This window comes from Muscardinus avellanarius (assembly GCF_963383645.1).
Source record: "Muscardinus avellanarius genome assembly, chromosome: 11".
NCBI classification, from domain to species: Eukaryota; Metazoa; Chordata; class Mammalia; order Rodentia; family Gliridae; genus Muscardinus; species Muscardinus avellanarius.
The window spans coordinates 72199719-72214032 of NC_137797.1; positions in this window are offsets into that span (position 1 = coordinate 72199719).

The following is a 14314-nucleotide window of genomic DNA, read 5'->3' on the forward strand; positions in this document are numbered from 1 at the left end:
TGGCAGTTTTTGTGAGAGGATTCCCTAACTTCAAAAACCCTAGTCTCCACAATGCACTTTAAAAAATATATATTTTGTTGTTGTTTTGTTTGTTTGTTTGTTTGTGTGTTTTCTGTTTTTAATATAATGTGCAGTACAGGGAGATTGAGACGGAAGGATCACAGGTTTGAGGACAGTCTCAGCAACTTGGCAAGATCCTGTTTTATAATAAAAAATAAAAAGTTCTAGGAGTGGAGCCGGTTGTGGTGGCGCACGCTTCTAATCCCAGCATTCGGAAGGCTGAGACCAGAGGATCGCAGTTCGCGGACAGCCACAGCTACTTAGTGAGGCCCTTTGCAACACAGTGAGATCCGGTTTCAAAATAAAGAATTAAAAAAATAGGGCAGGGGGTGTAGCTCGGAGGTCAAATGCCCCTGGGTTCCATCCCCAGACCCGCAAAAAAAAAAAAAACAAAAAAAAAAAACGAAGAAGTTCTGGGAGTGTATGTAAGAAACAGAATGCCCCTAGATATTCCCAGATATTCAGGAAGCTGAGGCAGGATATTTTCAAGTTCAGGGCCAGATTTTGGCAACCTAGTGAGATCCTGTCTCAAAATAAAAAGGACTTGGCTGTAGCTCAGTGGTAGAGCCCCCTGGAATCAATCCCTAGTATCAGGGGGAGCAGGGTTGGGGGGGAATTCATAATAAAGAAGACAGTAACAAAGTTGAAGAGAATGTGGAAAATCAGGAGCCCTTTTATATCACTGGTGGGAAAATCAATTGGTTCAACCACTTTGGAAAACAGCTTGGCTTATCTTTAGCCTGAGCCTGCCTCCAAGTAGCTGGTATTACAAGCACGTGCCACCACACCCAGCTGTATCATTCCATTCATATGATCTCTTCAGAAAAGGTCAGGCAGTAAAGAGCGGAAGTAGATTACCATTAAAACCCTAATCCCTAATTAGGATGCTATTAGGAAGTGGGGCCTTTGGGAAGTAATAAGGTTTAGACAATGTCACATAAGCTCCCATTATAGGATTAATGTCTTTAGGAGAAGAGATAGGGTGAGAGTTATCCCTCTCGACCTTGTGAAGACACTAGGAAAAGACTGCCTCCTGCACACCAGAGAGAGGGCCCTCACCAGATACTAGACTTGCCAGTGCCTTCATCTTGGATGTCAGCCTCTAGAACTGTGGGAAATAAATGCTTGTTTAAGCTACCAGTGTATGGTAATTCTGTTATGGCCACTTAAACTATCAGCCTTTGCCTGAGGGAGAGAAAGGGTGATTAATAGACAGTGTGCATGACAAATAATATTGGGATGATGAAAATGTTCTCGACTGGGTCTGGAGGCACACACTAGTAATCCCAGTACTTGGGAGGCTAAGACTGAGGTAGGAGCCTGACTGGGTCCTTGGAGCTACTTTTAGCTAGAAGCTTAAAAATTAAAATAAAAAATAATGCTTATTTGCTGCCCCCCTCTCCTCAGATATTAATAAGCAGACAACTCTGGACATAAGACACAGAGCAGGCCAGGCATCCCCAAACTGCTCAAGAGGTACACCCCAATACCAGCTCCCTCTAATAGTAAACAAGGCAGTGTCCCTAGACCATCTATGAGATAAAATACAAGATGGCAGGGGAGAGAGAGAACGAGACAGACAGACAGACAGACAGACAGGCAGACATAAGATATGGGTTAATGGCTATTCTGCTTCTGTATCGTGCTTATGCTAGGGGTGATAAATCTTACACTTATCTCTCCCTCCCCTCCACAATTATGTGACTAAATATATAAATAATTTGTTTTTTTATTTCAGTACTGGGGATTGAATCCAGGGGCATTCTACCTCTGAGCTACACTACACCCCTAGCCCTATTTTTTATTCTTTATTTTGAAACAAGGTCTCGCTAAGTTATGGAGGGCCTCACTAAATAGCTGAGGCTGGCTGCCAACCTGCGATCCTCCTGTCTCAGCCTCTCAAGTACTGGGATTACAAATGGCTCATACCTAGTATTTATAACTACCTACTTCCACAATCCATTCTGTTTTCCCTTTGCCCTTTTTTTCCCCCCTCAGTACTGGGGATGGAACCAAGGGCATTCTACCTCTGAGCTATATTCCCAGCCCTATTTTTTATTCTTTGAGACAGGATCTCACTGAGTTGCAAAGGGCCTCACTAAGTAGCTGAGGCTGTCCTCGAACCACGATCCTCTGTCTCAGCCTCCCAAATGCTGGGATTACAAGCATGTGCCACCACGCCCGGCCTTTGCCTTCCTTTAATAAGCACATCAGCAGGTTATGGTTCTTTAGCTGGTTGGGTGACTCCAACCTTCATTCCTGAAGGGCTGGGCCATTAGTAGCCTTGCCCCCATTGTTTTAGTTTTCCATTGACTTTGGTCATAGGTCACGGCAATTCTTCTAGAAGACGTCCTAAGGGTTCTTCTGTGTTCCAGGCAGACTCTCGTCTAACTCCATTGTGGAGCAGTATTCCAGTTTCTCCTTGGTCGTCAAGACCAATCACACTTGCCAATGCCATCACTTCCCTGTTAGGCTGTTGATTTGGAGGCATAAGTAGCCAATGTGGTCAAGGCATCAATTTCAACTCCCACTTCTGTGGAATCACTGCTCCTGGGGAGAGCATTCTTCTTTTTGGAGCTAAGACCTCTAGGCAGCAAAGCATGACATAAGGGGATTGGAATAAAAACATTAGCTAATGGATCACTCCTGTTTCTGTCTCTTGGTTTCTGGACTCATGAATTCTGGCTATGGGACAAACAGCACCATATAATTCACAGAGTATATTCGGCCTTTAGGGAGATCTTCCTCTGCCCTTCAAGGTATTGCCACCCAGTTGGCACAGTAACTGAGTCTTCTAAAAGCCATTCTAAACCGGGTGTGGTGGCATACACCTGTAATCCCAGTGCTTAGGAGGCTGAGACAGGATTGCAGGTTTACGTCTAGTCTTAGTAACTTAGCAAGAGTCTCAATATAACAAACACACACACACACACACACACACACACACACACACACACACAGAAAGAGAAAAATTGGGCTGGGATATAGCTCTGAGGTGGAATGTCCCTGAGTTTAATCCCCAGCACCACAAACAAAACAAAACAAAAGATGCTGTGTGAAACAGCATGACAGTGAGGGAGACATCCTGAAAGTCACGGATGGTAGTTTTGGCAGAAGCATTGTGTGCAGGAAAGGCAGATCCAGATTTGCTCTTTTCCATGTTTATTTGCCATTTGGACATCCTCTTTTGCAGTGCAGTGTACCTACTGAAGTCTCTTGCCCAGTGTGTGTGTGTGTGTGTGCGCGCGCGCGCGTGTGTGACAATGGGGATTGATTGAACCCAGAGGCGTTCTACCTTTGAGCTTCATCTCCAGGCAAAGAGCCTCACTAAGTAGCTGAGGCTGTCTGTGAACCATGATCCTCCTATCTCAGCCTCCCAAATGCTGGGATCACAAGGGTGAGCCACCACGCCGGGCTTTGAATTAACATCTTAAGTAAGTTTTAATAATAAAGAGCTTCAGCAATATAGCTAGACTCTCAGTAACCTAGCAAGATGCCGTTTCAAAACAAAAAGTAAAAAGCCGGGCATAGTGGCGCATGCCTGTAATCCCAGCATTTGGGAGGCTGAGACAGGGGGATTGTGCAGGTTCAAAGCTAGCCTCAGCTACTTAATGAGGTCCTTTGCAACTCAGTGAGATCCTCTTTTGAAAGAAAGAATAAAAAATAGGGCTGGGGGTGTTGCTTGGAGGTAGAATACCCCTGGGTTCCATCCCCAGTACCCCCCCACACACACACACACATACACACACGGCCAGGCATGGTGACACATGTTTGTAATCCCAGCATTTGGGAGGCTGAGACAGGAGGAGGATCATGGTTCGTGACCAGCCTCAGCTACTTAGTGCGGCTCTCTGAAATTTTTTATTTTATTTTATTTATTTATATTTATTTATTTATTTATTTAGTGGTGCCAGGAATTGAATCAGGGCATTCGACTTCCGAGTCACATCCCCAGCCCAATTTTTTATTCCTTTTTTTTTTTTTTTTTTTTTTTTTGGTGGTACTGGGGATGGAACCCTTCTACCTCCAGGCTACACTCCCAGACCTATTTTATATTTTTATTTGGAAACAGGGTCTCTTAAGCCAGCGAGGGGCTTTGAACCTGCTCAATCCTCCTGTCTCAGCCTCCCAAGCGCGGGGATTACAAGCCTGCGCCACCACTCCTGGTGACTCTCTGAAATTTAATGAAACCAGATCCTGTTTCAAAATTGGGCCTGGGGGTGTATCTTGGAGGTAGAAATCCCTGGGTTCAATCACCAGAATGGCAAAAAAAAAAAGTTGTCCAATTCATGAACATGATGTAGTCCTCATTTTATTTAGGTCTTCTTTAATTTGCCTTAATATTGTTATATAGTTTTCCTGCTAGAGATCATACACTTTTTTTTTTTTTTTTTTTTTTTAGAGAGAGAGAGAGATGGAGGGTGAAGAGAGGGAGGAGAGGAGAGGAGCAGGCTGGGAAATTAGCTGGCTGGCTGGTCAGCCAGAGACTCAGAGTGAGAGAAGCCAGCCAATTGGAGGAATACAGGTGTTTCCCCCCCCCCCTACTTCCTCTTCTCCTTCTTTTTTTTTTTTTTTTTTTTTTTTTGTGGTGCTAGGGTTTGAATCTAGGGGCATTCTACCTCTGGGCTATACCCCCATCCCTATTTTATTTTTTATTTGAAAATAGGGTCTCACTACATTGTGGAGGGCCTCACTAAGTTTCAGGCTGGCTACAAATCTTCAGTTGTCTTTTCTCTGACTCCCAGATAACTGGAATTACAAGTGTGGGCCAACATGACCGGCTCACAGCCCTTTTATATATATTCTTATTTTGAAATAGGGTCTCACTAAAGATGCTGAGACTCACCTTGAACCTGAAATCCTCCTGTCTCAGCCTCCCAAGTATTGAGTGCACGCCACTATGCCTGGCTTCTTTCTTTTGGTGGTGCTAAGGATTGAACCTAGAGCTAAGCACTCATTCTACCATTGAACTAAACTGCCACCCCAATTCAGTTTTCCAATTCTTTTTTTTTCCTTTTCTGTGTGTGTGTGTGTGTGTGTGTGTGTGTGTGTGTGTGTGTTTCACTGAGAATTGAATTGAACTCAGGGGCACTCTACCACTGAGCTATATCCCCAGTCATTTTTATTTTTATTTATTTTTTATTCTTGCAGTACTGGGGATTGAACCAAGGGGAATTCTATCTCTGAGCTACACCCCCAGCCCTATATTTCATTATTTATTTTGAGACAGTGTCAAAGTTTCAGAAGGACCCACAATCCTCCTGTCTCAGCTTCCCAAGTACTAGGATTTTAGGCATGCATCACCATACCTGGCTAGGGTCAACTTTTTTTTGGGGGGTGTACTGGGGTTCCTGGAAACCCCCTCCCTTTTTTTTGTAGGGTCAGCTTTTAAAGCCTCCCAAGTACTAGGATTTTAGGCATGCATCACCATACCTGGCTAGGGTCAACTTTTTTTTGGGGGGTGTACTGGGGTTCCTGGAAACCCCCTCCCTTTTTTTTGTAGGGTCAGCTTTTAAAGCAAGATTTCAAGCCAGGAGTGATGGCGCATGCTTGTAATCCTAGTACTTGGGAGGCTGAGACAGGAGGATTGCAGGTTTATGGCCAGCCTTGGCTACTTAATGAGGCCCTCTGCAACTTAGTGAGACCCAGTTTCAAAATAAAGAATAAAAACTTGGGCTGGGTGTGTGGCCCGGAGGCACAATGCCCCTGGGTTCCATTCCCAGTTCCTAAAAAAAAAAAAAAAAAAAGAGTAAGATTTCATTTTTTTATTTTTTTGGTGGTACTGGGGGTGGAACCTAGAGGCTTTCTACCTCTGGATTATACTCCCAGACCCAATTTTTTAAAATATTTTATTTGGAAACAGGGTCTCACTAAGTTGCTGAGAGCCTCACTAAGCAGCTGAGGCTGGCTTCGAACCTGCGCGATCCTCCTGTCTCAGCCTCCCAAGTGCAGGGATTACAAGCATGTGCCACCACGCCCGGCTTAAAAAAAAAAGTAAGATTTCAGAATGCCAGCTTTGCAAAGAAGCAAGCCAAAGGACATCCAACAATCAGCAGTGTTTCTAAACTCACTTAATTCATATGCTTTATTTGTAGATTTCCCTAGATTTTCAATATCACAATTACATCACCTGTGAAATGGCAAGTTTATTTCTGCTTCTCCACAAACCTTTTATTCCTTTCCCTTGGCTTGCACTGTTCAGAATCTCCAGGACTGTACTGAATAGAGAAGATAAGTGAGGGGTTTTTGTTGGCTTTTGGATTTTGCTTTCCCTTTAATCAGAGGAAAAAGTTTCAACATTCCACCACTAAATATGACTTTTTTCCCAGGTACTCGGGATTGAACCCAGGGCGACATCTACCACTGAACTTACATCTCCAGCCCTAGCTTATCGGGCTCTTGGAATTTTTCTTTATCAAATTAAGAAAGTTTTATTTTTTGTTTCTTTTAGTTTTTTTTTTGGTACTGGGAATTGAATTCATAGGCATTCTACCTCTGAGCTACATTCCAACTCTATTTTATTTTTTATTTAGAAACAGGGTGTTACTAACAGATTGCTGAGCATTTCACTAAGTGGCGGGAGTTGTCCTTGAACCTGTGATCCTCCTGTCTCTGCCTTTGATTTTCAAATTAAAATAACTTTTCAAACTGGGCAAGGTAGCACATGCCTGTAATCCCAGTATTTGGGAGACTGAGATAGGAGGATCCAGGTTTAAGGACGCCTTAGCAAATTAGTAACGCATTTAGCAACTTAGGGAGACCCTGTCTCCAAATAAAAAATAAAAATGGCCTGGGGGTATATCCTGAAGGTAGAAAGCCCCTGGGTTCCACCTCCAGTACCACAAAAAAACAAAAACAAAAGCTTTCCACTTTTGGAATAAGGCAAACATAGTCACAGTACATTATATTTTTATGTATGGCTAGATACTACTTGCTCACATCTTATTTAGGATTTTTGCATATGTGATCATAAGTATAATCTTTCTTTCTTATAATCTATCAGGTTTGGTATTTATGTTTGCCTAACAAAAGAGTTCAAAAGAATAGTCATTATTTAATTCTGGCAATTGAAAGAATTTGTGTCCAATTGGCATTCTTTTTTCCTTAAACATTTGGTAGGCCAGGTGTGGTGGTGCACGCCTGTAATCCCAATACTTGGAAGGTTGAGACTGGAGGATCACAGGTTTAAAACTGGCCTTAGAAATGAAGTGAGACTCTGAGCAACCTCGAGAGACACTGTCTCAAAATAATAAACAAAAAGGACTAGCTTGGAAATAGAATGGCCCTGAGCTAAATCCTACTACCAAAAATAAATAAAATAAAATGGACAACTCAATTGGTACGGTGAGGCACACCTGTAATCCTAGTGCTTAGGAGGCTGAGACAAGAGGATTGCAGGTTTGAGGCCAGCCTCAGCAACTTAGCAAGACCTTGTTTCAAAATAAAAATAGTGCCGGGCATGGTGGCGCACACTTGTAATCCTAGCACTTGGGAGGCTGAGATAGGAGGATCACAGTTCGCAGACAGCCTCAGATACTTAGTGAAGCCCTTGGCAACTCAAAATAAAAGGTCCGGTTTCAAAATAAAGAATAAAAAATATAGGGATAGGGGTGTAGCTCAGAGGTATAAGGCCCCTGGTTCTGTCCCCAGCGCCAAAAATAAAATAAATAAATAAATAAATAAATAAATAAATAAAATAGTGCTGGGGATGTAGTTCAGAAGTAGAATGCCCCTGGGTTCAATCCCCAGTTACCCCCCCACACACACACACAATAAATAAATAAATGAATAAAGCCAAGCTTGGTGGCGCATGCCTGTAATCCCAGCATTCCAGAGGTAGAGACTGGAGGGTCTTGGTTCAGGGACAGCCTCAGCTACTTAGTGAGGCCCTTCGCAACTGACACCCTGTTTCAAAAATAAAAACACTAAAAAATAGGGCTGGGGTGTAGCTCAGACGTACAATGCCCCTGGGTTCCATCCCCAGTACTGCAAAATAAATAAATAAATAAATAAATAAATAAATAAATAAGGCTGGGGGGGGGGGGCGGGTGCCGGGCGTGGTGGAGCAAGCTTGTAATCCTAGCATTTGGGAGGCCGAGATCGGAGTATCATAGGTTTGCGGACAGCCTCAACTATTTAGCGAGTCCCTTTGCAACTCAGTGAGACCTTGTTTCAAAAATAAAAAGACTAAAAAATAGGGCTGGAAGTGTAGCTCGGAGGTACAATGCCCCTGGGTTCTACCCCCAGTACCGAAAAAAAAAAAGTATATGTTTGCTAAATGACTGTGGGGAGGGGTTGGTCATTTAGAAGGCGGCCCCTAGGGAGACTGCATTTATCCTGTCAAGGAAGCCGACCCCCTTCACAGGTGCAAGTTATTTAATGACCTTTCTAAAGCATTTCCTACTCCACCTTGACTGTCTCTCATTTCTGAGAACGTTTTCCGTTCTGCCCTTCCCGTATTTCTCTGCACTTCCTCCCTGAAAGATGGACGCAGAGGCTCCTGTTACCATGGTGATGTGGGAGGCTGCTACCGCGCCAAGTGTAGGCGATGCAGAGCATCGTCTCAGAATCCAAAGGGCTGTGGGAAAAGAGATCGATGTTAAAGCCAAGTCCGAAAGACTGGACTTCCCTGGAGCGCCAAAAGAGCAACCCCCGCACCCAGTTACTAACCTGGGAGTCGCCCTGGGAAGGAGGCGCAGGGACTCTCAGGCCGACGCTACCGCCCCCGACTCGTTTTGAAGACAAAGCGGGGTCGCTGTGGCCAAGACCTCTGCCTCCTCTGCTCCTCTGACCTAGGTCTCAGAGCCACGGGCCCTTGGCCGGCTGCAGAAAGTGAGCAGGGCCGCCAGCAGGGGGCAGAGTCTCCCTCATTAAAGTTCTGTAGACTCCTTCCCCGCTCCCGCCCCGCCCCGCCCCGTGCTTTCGCCAGGATTATTTTCAGCTGACGGGCTGCAAAGGCGCAGTAGGTGGATTTCAGGACAGGAGATGGGTTCTGGCAGGGGCTGTGAGCCACTGACGCGTGGGTCTCAAGCTGTGGGCCGCACTGAGAGGAGCGTGTCGAGGGCCACAGGTCGGAGGGTGAAGGAAGCAGCGCTTTCACTTTTCCTGACAAAATCCTCTTCTGAGGTTCTTCTCCTTCTCCTTCCTTCTTCATTGAGGATTGAACCCAGGGGCGTTCTGCTCCGAGCTACACCCTCAGTGCTGCAGCAGCACTCATTATTATTCATTTGAAACAGGGTCTCCCTAAGTTGCTGAGGCTGGCTTTGAACCTGCATTCCTTCTGTCTCAGCTTCCCCAGTACTGGGATTAGAGGCACGTTTCACCACATCCAGCATAAAGTTATTTTCGATGCACTGAAAAAACCAAAAGCATCCTAACCCTGAGGGGGAGGTTTAGTCATTCATTCAAAAACTGTTTATTGGGTGTCAACTATTATATTCATGGATGAATGCATCCAATCAAAACAAGTGTTTATGACATGCCTACACAGTGGCTCTTAACCTTTTAATTTTTGGAAGGTTTGTCACATATCTTTTGAGATTACTAAAAAAATATAGAGTCTCAGAGAGAATGCACTATATAACTACAAACATTTCCATACCATTTTGGGAGCTTCCTGAGCCCTAGGACAGTAAAACAAACAAACTCTCCGTGAGCTTTTTTGGTCTTGGGGTTTGAACACAGAGCCATGTACATACTAAGCAACTATCTTACCATCTATCTACGTCCCTAGACCCCTCCCTAACCTTTTTTTTTTGTGTGTGTGGGTTTGGGGATGGAACCCAGGGGCATTTGACCTCTGACACCCCTTGGCCAATTTTTTATTCTTTATTTTGAAACCGGGTCTCACTGAGTTGCAGAGGGCCTCACTAAGTAGCTGAGGCTGTCCGTGAACTGCGATCCTCCGGTCTCAGCCTCCCGAATGCTGGGATTACAAGCGTGCGCCACCATGCCTGGGTGCCTTTTTTTTTTTTTTTTTTAATGAACCCCAGCGGCATCTACCTCCGAGCTACACTCCCAGCACTATTTTTTATTCTTTATTTTGAAACAGGGTCTCACTGAGTTGAAAAGGCCTTACTAAGTAGCTGAGCCTGTCTGTGAACCATGATCCTCCTGTCTCAGCCTCCCAAATGCTGGGGTTACAAGCGTGTGCCACCACACTTGGGCCCTCCTTAGCCTTTTATATGCTGGGTCTGGTTATGAGCAATGAAGACACTGGAGCAAATTAGATAAACATGATCCTGCCCTGTCTAAGCTTACCAGACTAGTGGGAGGCTCAGATAAGTCAAGAGATGCTTAAAGCACAGTGAGGATATACAGGTGCTGGGAGCCCCCCAGAGGAGGGCAGCCTGCCTAGGCCAGGGCCCCACAGAGGGTTCCTGGAGGAAGTGACAGATAGGCAGAGACCTGAGGAGCTGGCCAGGAACAACGCGTTAGAGAAGGAGGAAAGCCGGGGTTGAGGTCCCCAGGAGAGAGAAGGCAAAGCCGAGGAACACCAGCGGGCCCACATGGCTGCCGTGGAGCTGCCAGGAGGAGGACTGAGGAGAAATGAGGCTGGACGGGTAAGTGGCATATGCAGGCCCTGGGTCCCGCGAGACGCAGACAAGAAAGCTGGTGCTGTAGGCACACGTTTAAGTTCTTTGATGGAAATAGGATGTTCTGGGAGCGTTCACTCAGTCTAGGATCAAGTCCAGGGTCCTGGAAGTGTGGCTCCAAGGTGGAGTTTAGTGATTGATTTAGTGTGTGCAGAATACTGTCAGCCTTAGACAACAGCTGGAGGGGAGAGAGGGAGGAGGTCCTCGCAAGGTGTCTTTATTTGCCTGCAGCCTGCCATTAGGGACAGCTTTCATTTCATTCCACCTACTTTTTCTTGTGTGTGAAACTGGGGTTTGACTTCATGGGAATTTGACCTACAAGCTAGACCTCCTATCTATCTATCTATCTATCTATCATCTACCTATTTATTTATTTATTTATTTACACCAGGGATTGAACCCAGGAACATTCTACCTTTGAGCTATACTGCCAGACCTTTAAAAAAAATTTTTTTTGGAAACAGGATCAAGCCGGGTATGGTGCACACTTGTAAATCCAGTACTTGAGAGGCTGAGACAGGAGGATCATAGGTTCACAGTCAACCTCAGCTACTTAGTGAGACCTTGTTTTAAAATAAAAAATAAAAGATAGGGTTGAGGGAGTAACTTGGAGGTAGAATGACCCTGGGTTCAATCTCCAGTTCTTAAAAAAAAAAAGAAAAAGAAAGAGAGAAAGGAAGGAAGGAAGGAAAGAAAGAAAAAGAAAAACAGACGCTCACTAGGTTGCTAATAGTCTTGCTGAGCTGGTCTCTAACCTGCCATCCTCCTGCCTAAGCCTCCCATGTATTGGGCTTGCACTAACTACCACGGCTGCCTGGCTCCGCCTACTTTTTATAGCACCATGTTGTGGCCCAGAGACAGCCTTGTACAGAAGAGTGGGTGAGGCTAGGAGAGTGCTGGATGATGAGGTAGGGGAGCAGGAAATGGCATAATAATTTGTTGCCTGTGATTTAGTTATTTAACAAATACATACAGTACTTGCTATATGCCAGACACTGTCCTATGCACCTGCCAAATATTAATTCCCACACTCCCAGCAGAGAGGCACGATCATCAGCCTCATTTCACATGTGGGGAACTGAGGCTCAGAGAAGTTAACTTGGGAAGGTCAAATGGCTGACAGAGCCGGGCAGTCGGGCTCCAGCGTCCGGTCTGAGCTCTTCACCAGTGATCTGGAGGTTAAAACTTGAAGCCAGCCAGCAGATGACGCACATCCACGATCATCCTAGTACTTGAGAGGTTGAGACAGGAGGATTGCAGGCTTGAGGCCCGTGTGTGGTAATTTTGCAAAACCCTGTGCAAAATTAAAAACAAAAAGGGCTGGAGACCTAGTTCAAAGATAGAATACCCCTGAGTTCAATCCTCTCTCTCTCTCTCTCTCTCTCTCTCTCTCTCTCTCTCTTTCTCTCATACACAGACATATACACACACATACAGGACTGTCATAAGACAAGTAAGAATTCTATCACTCCACCTCCCAACACACTGATAAGGTACAAGGAGCACCTGCTACTTGAGAGGCCCCAGGGAATTAGGAAGAGCCGGGAGGAAAGGTGAGTCCCTGAAACTGGGGGCAGCTGCCAGAGGCGAAGACTGAAGGGTCAGGACTGGGAAGGACAAACGTTAAGGGATAACATCAGGGCATTGGCCAATGTAGAAACTCCCACCGTGGCTTAGGAGTCTAGCCCCTATCTCTCTGGTAGATGCAGTACCTTGATTTTCTTCCCTTGCTTTTCTTCCCTTCCTTATAATTTCCCAGGCCAGGCTTGGTGGCTCACACCTGGCATTCCAATACTTGGGAAGCTGAGGCAGGAGGATCACAGGTTTGAAGCCAGCCTCAGCAAATCAGGCTCACATTAACTTAGTGAGACACTGTTTCAAAATAAAAAATATAATAGGGCTGGCGGTGTATCTCAGAGTAGAATGCCCCCTGGGTTCAAACCCTAGCAACACACACACACACACACACACACACACACACACACACACACACACCGTGATCCTCTGGTCTCAGCCTCCTGAATGCTGGGATTACAAGCGTACGCCACCACGCCCGGCTTTATTTATATTTTGAAACAGGGTCTCACTAGCTTGATGAGAGTCTTACTGCTTGCTGAGGCTGTACTCAGACCTGTGATTCTTCTTTCAGCCTCCAGGTACTGGGATCACAGGCGTGCATCACCATGCGCAGCTTTGCCCTAGAGCCTTCTTTCTTGCTATTGCCTCTGTGCTAAACACCCTCTTCCCAGACACACACACATCCTCTGGAATGTGGCCTCCCTGTATACTCCTCAGAAGGGCCCTCTCAGGTCCAATCTCTGAATTAAACCCCTTCTGATAGGCCTTCAGAGTAGTGCCGTACATTCCTTTATAACCTGTGTTACAAATGGAAGCACATTTAGTTGTGTTTAGTTATTTAATGCCTGGCTCTCCCTTTAGGCTATAAGGTCTGTGAGGGCAACAGCCCGGTGTGTGTGTGTGTGTGTGTGTGTGTGTGTGTGTGTGTGTGTGTGTGAGAAGTACTGGAGATCCACCCCAGGGCCTCATGCATACACCCCCAGCCCTGGTACGCTGGGCACATGTAGACACTCCATGTCACTTTGTTAAATTTAGAGAACTCTCAGAGGTCTACTGATGAGCTTCTTTCCTTCTACAATATACCTAGTAAGAAGTCATCTTCTTCCTTCTTGAGTAATAGCAGAGAAGTCACTACTTCACTAAGAGGAATGCTTTTGGAGAGATTTTGCTTGCTTGGCCCTTCCTTCCTTCCTTTTTTTTTCTTTTTTTTTTTTTGCAGTACGGTGCTGGGGATTGAACTCAGGGGCATTCTGCCTCTGAGCTATACCCCAACCCTATTTTTATTTTTTATTTTGAAACAGGGTCTCACTAAGTTGTGGAGGGCCTCACAAAGTAGCTGAGGCTGGCTGTAAACCTGTAATCCTCCTGTCTCAGTCTCCCAAGTACTGGGATTACAAGCATGCACCACCATATCTGGCTGAAGAGATTTTTTTTTTTTGTGGTACTGGGGTGGAACCGAGGTGCTTTCTATCTCCAGGCTATACTCTCAGCCCTATTTTATAGTTTATTTGGAAACAGAGTCTCACTAAGTTGCTGAGAGCCTCGCTAAGTAGCTGAGGCTGGCTTTGAACCTGTGCGATCCTCCTGTCTCAGCCTCCCAAGAGCGGGGATTACAAGCATGTGCCACCATACCCAGTTTGAAGAGATTTTTAATAGAACCTCTTCCTTACAGAATAAAAATCTAATGCCCTGTCCCTTTGGGTCCTGATTTAGTTCCCTGGAGCTTGTCTTTTGACACTTGCAGACAGCCGTCATGCTCATCCCCCTGCCCTCAAGCCTTCTCTAAACAGTTCTTTCAGCTCCGGAAGCTAGCCCCCCTGCCTGCCTTCTTTCTTTCTTTCCTTCCTTCCTTTCTCTAGGAATTGAGTTCAAGGCCATTCTACCTCTGAGCTACACCCAGCCCTATTTTATTTTTATTTTGAAACAGGGTATTGCTAACTTACTGAGGTGTTTTTTTTGTTGTTGTTGTTTTGTTTTGTTTTTGGTTTTTGTGGTGCTGGGGATGGAACCCAGAGGCTTTCTACCGTTAGGCTATACTCCCAGACCTATTTTATACTTTATTTGAAAACAGGGTCTCTCTA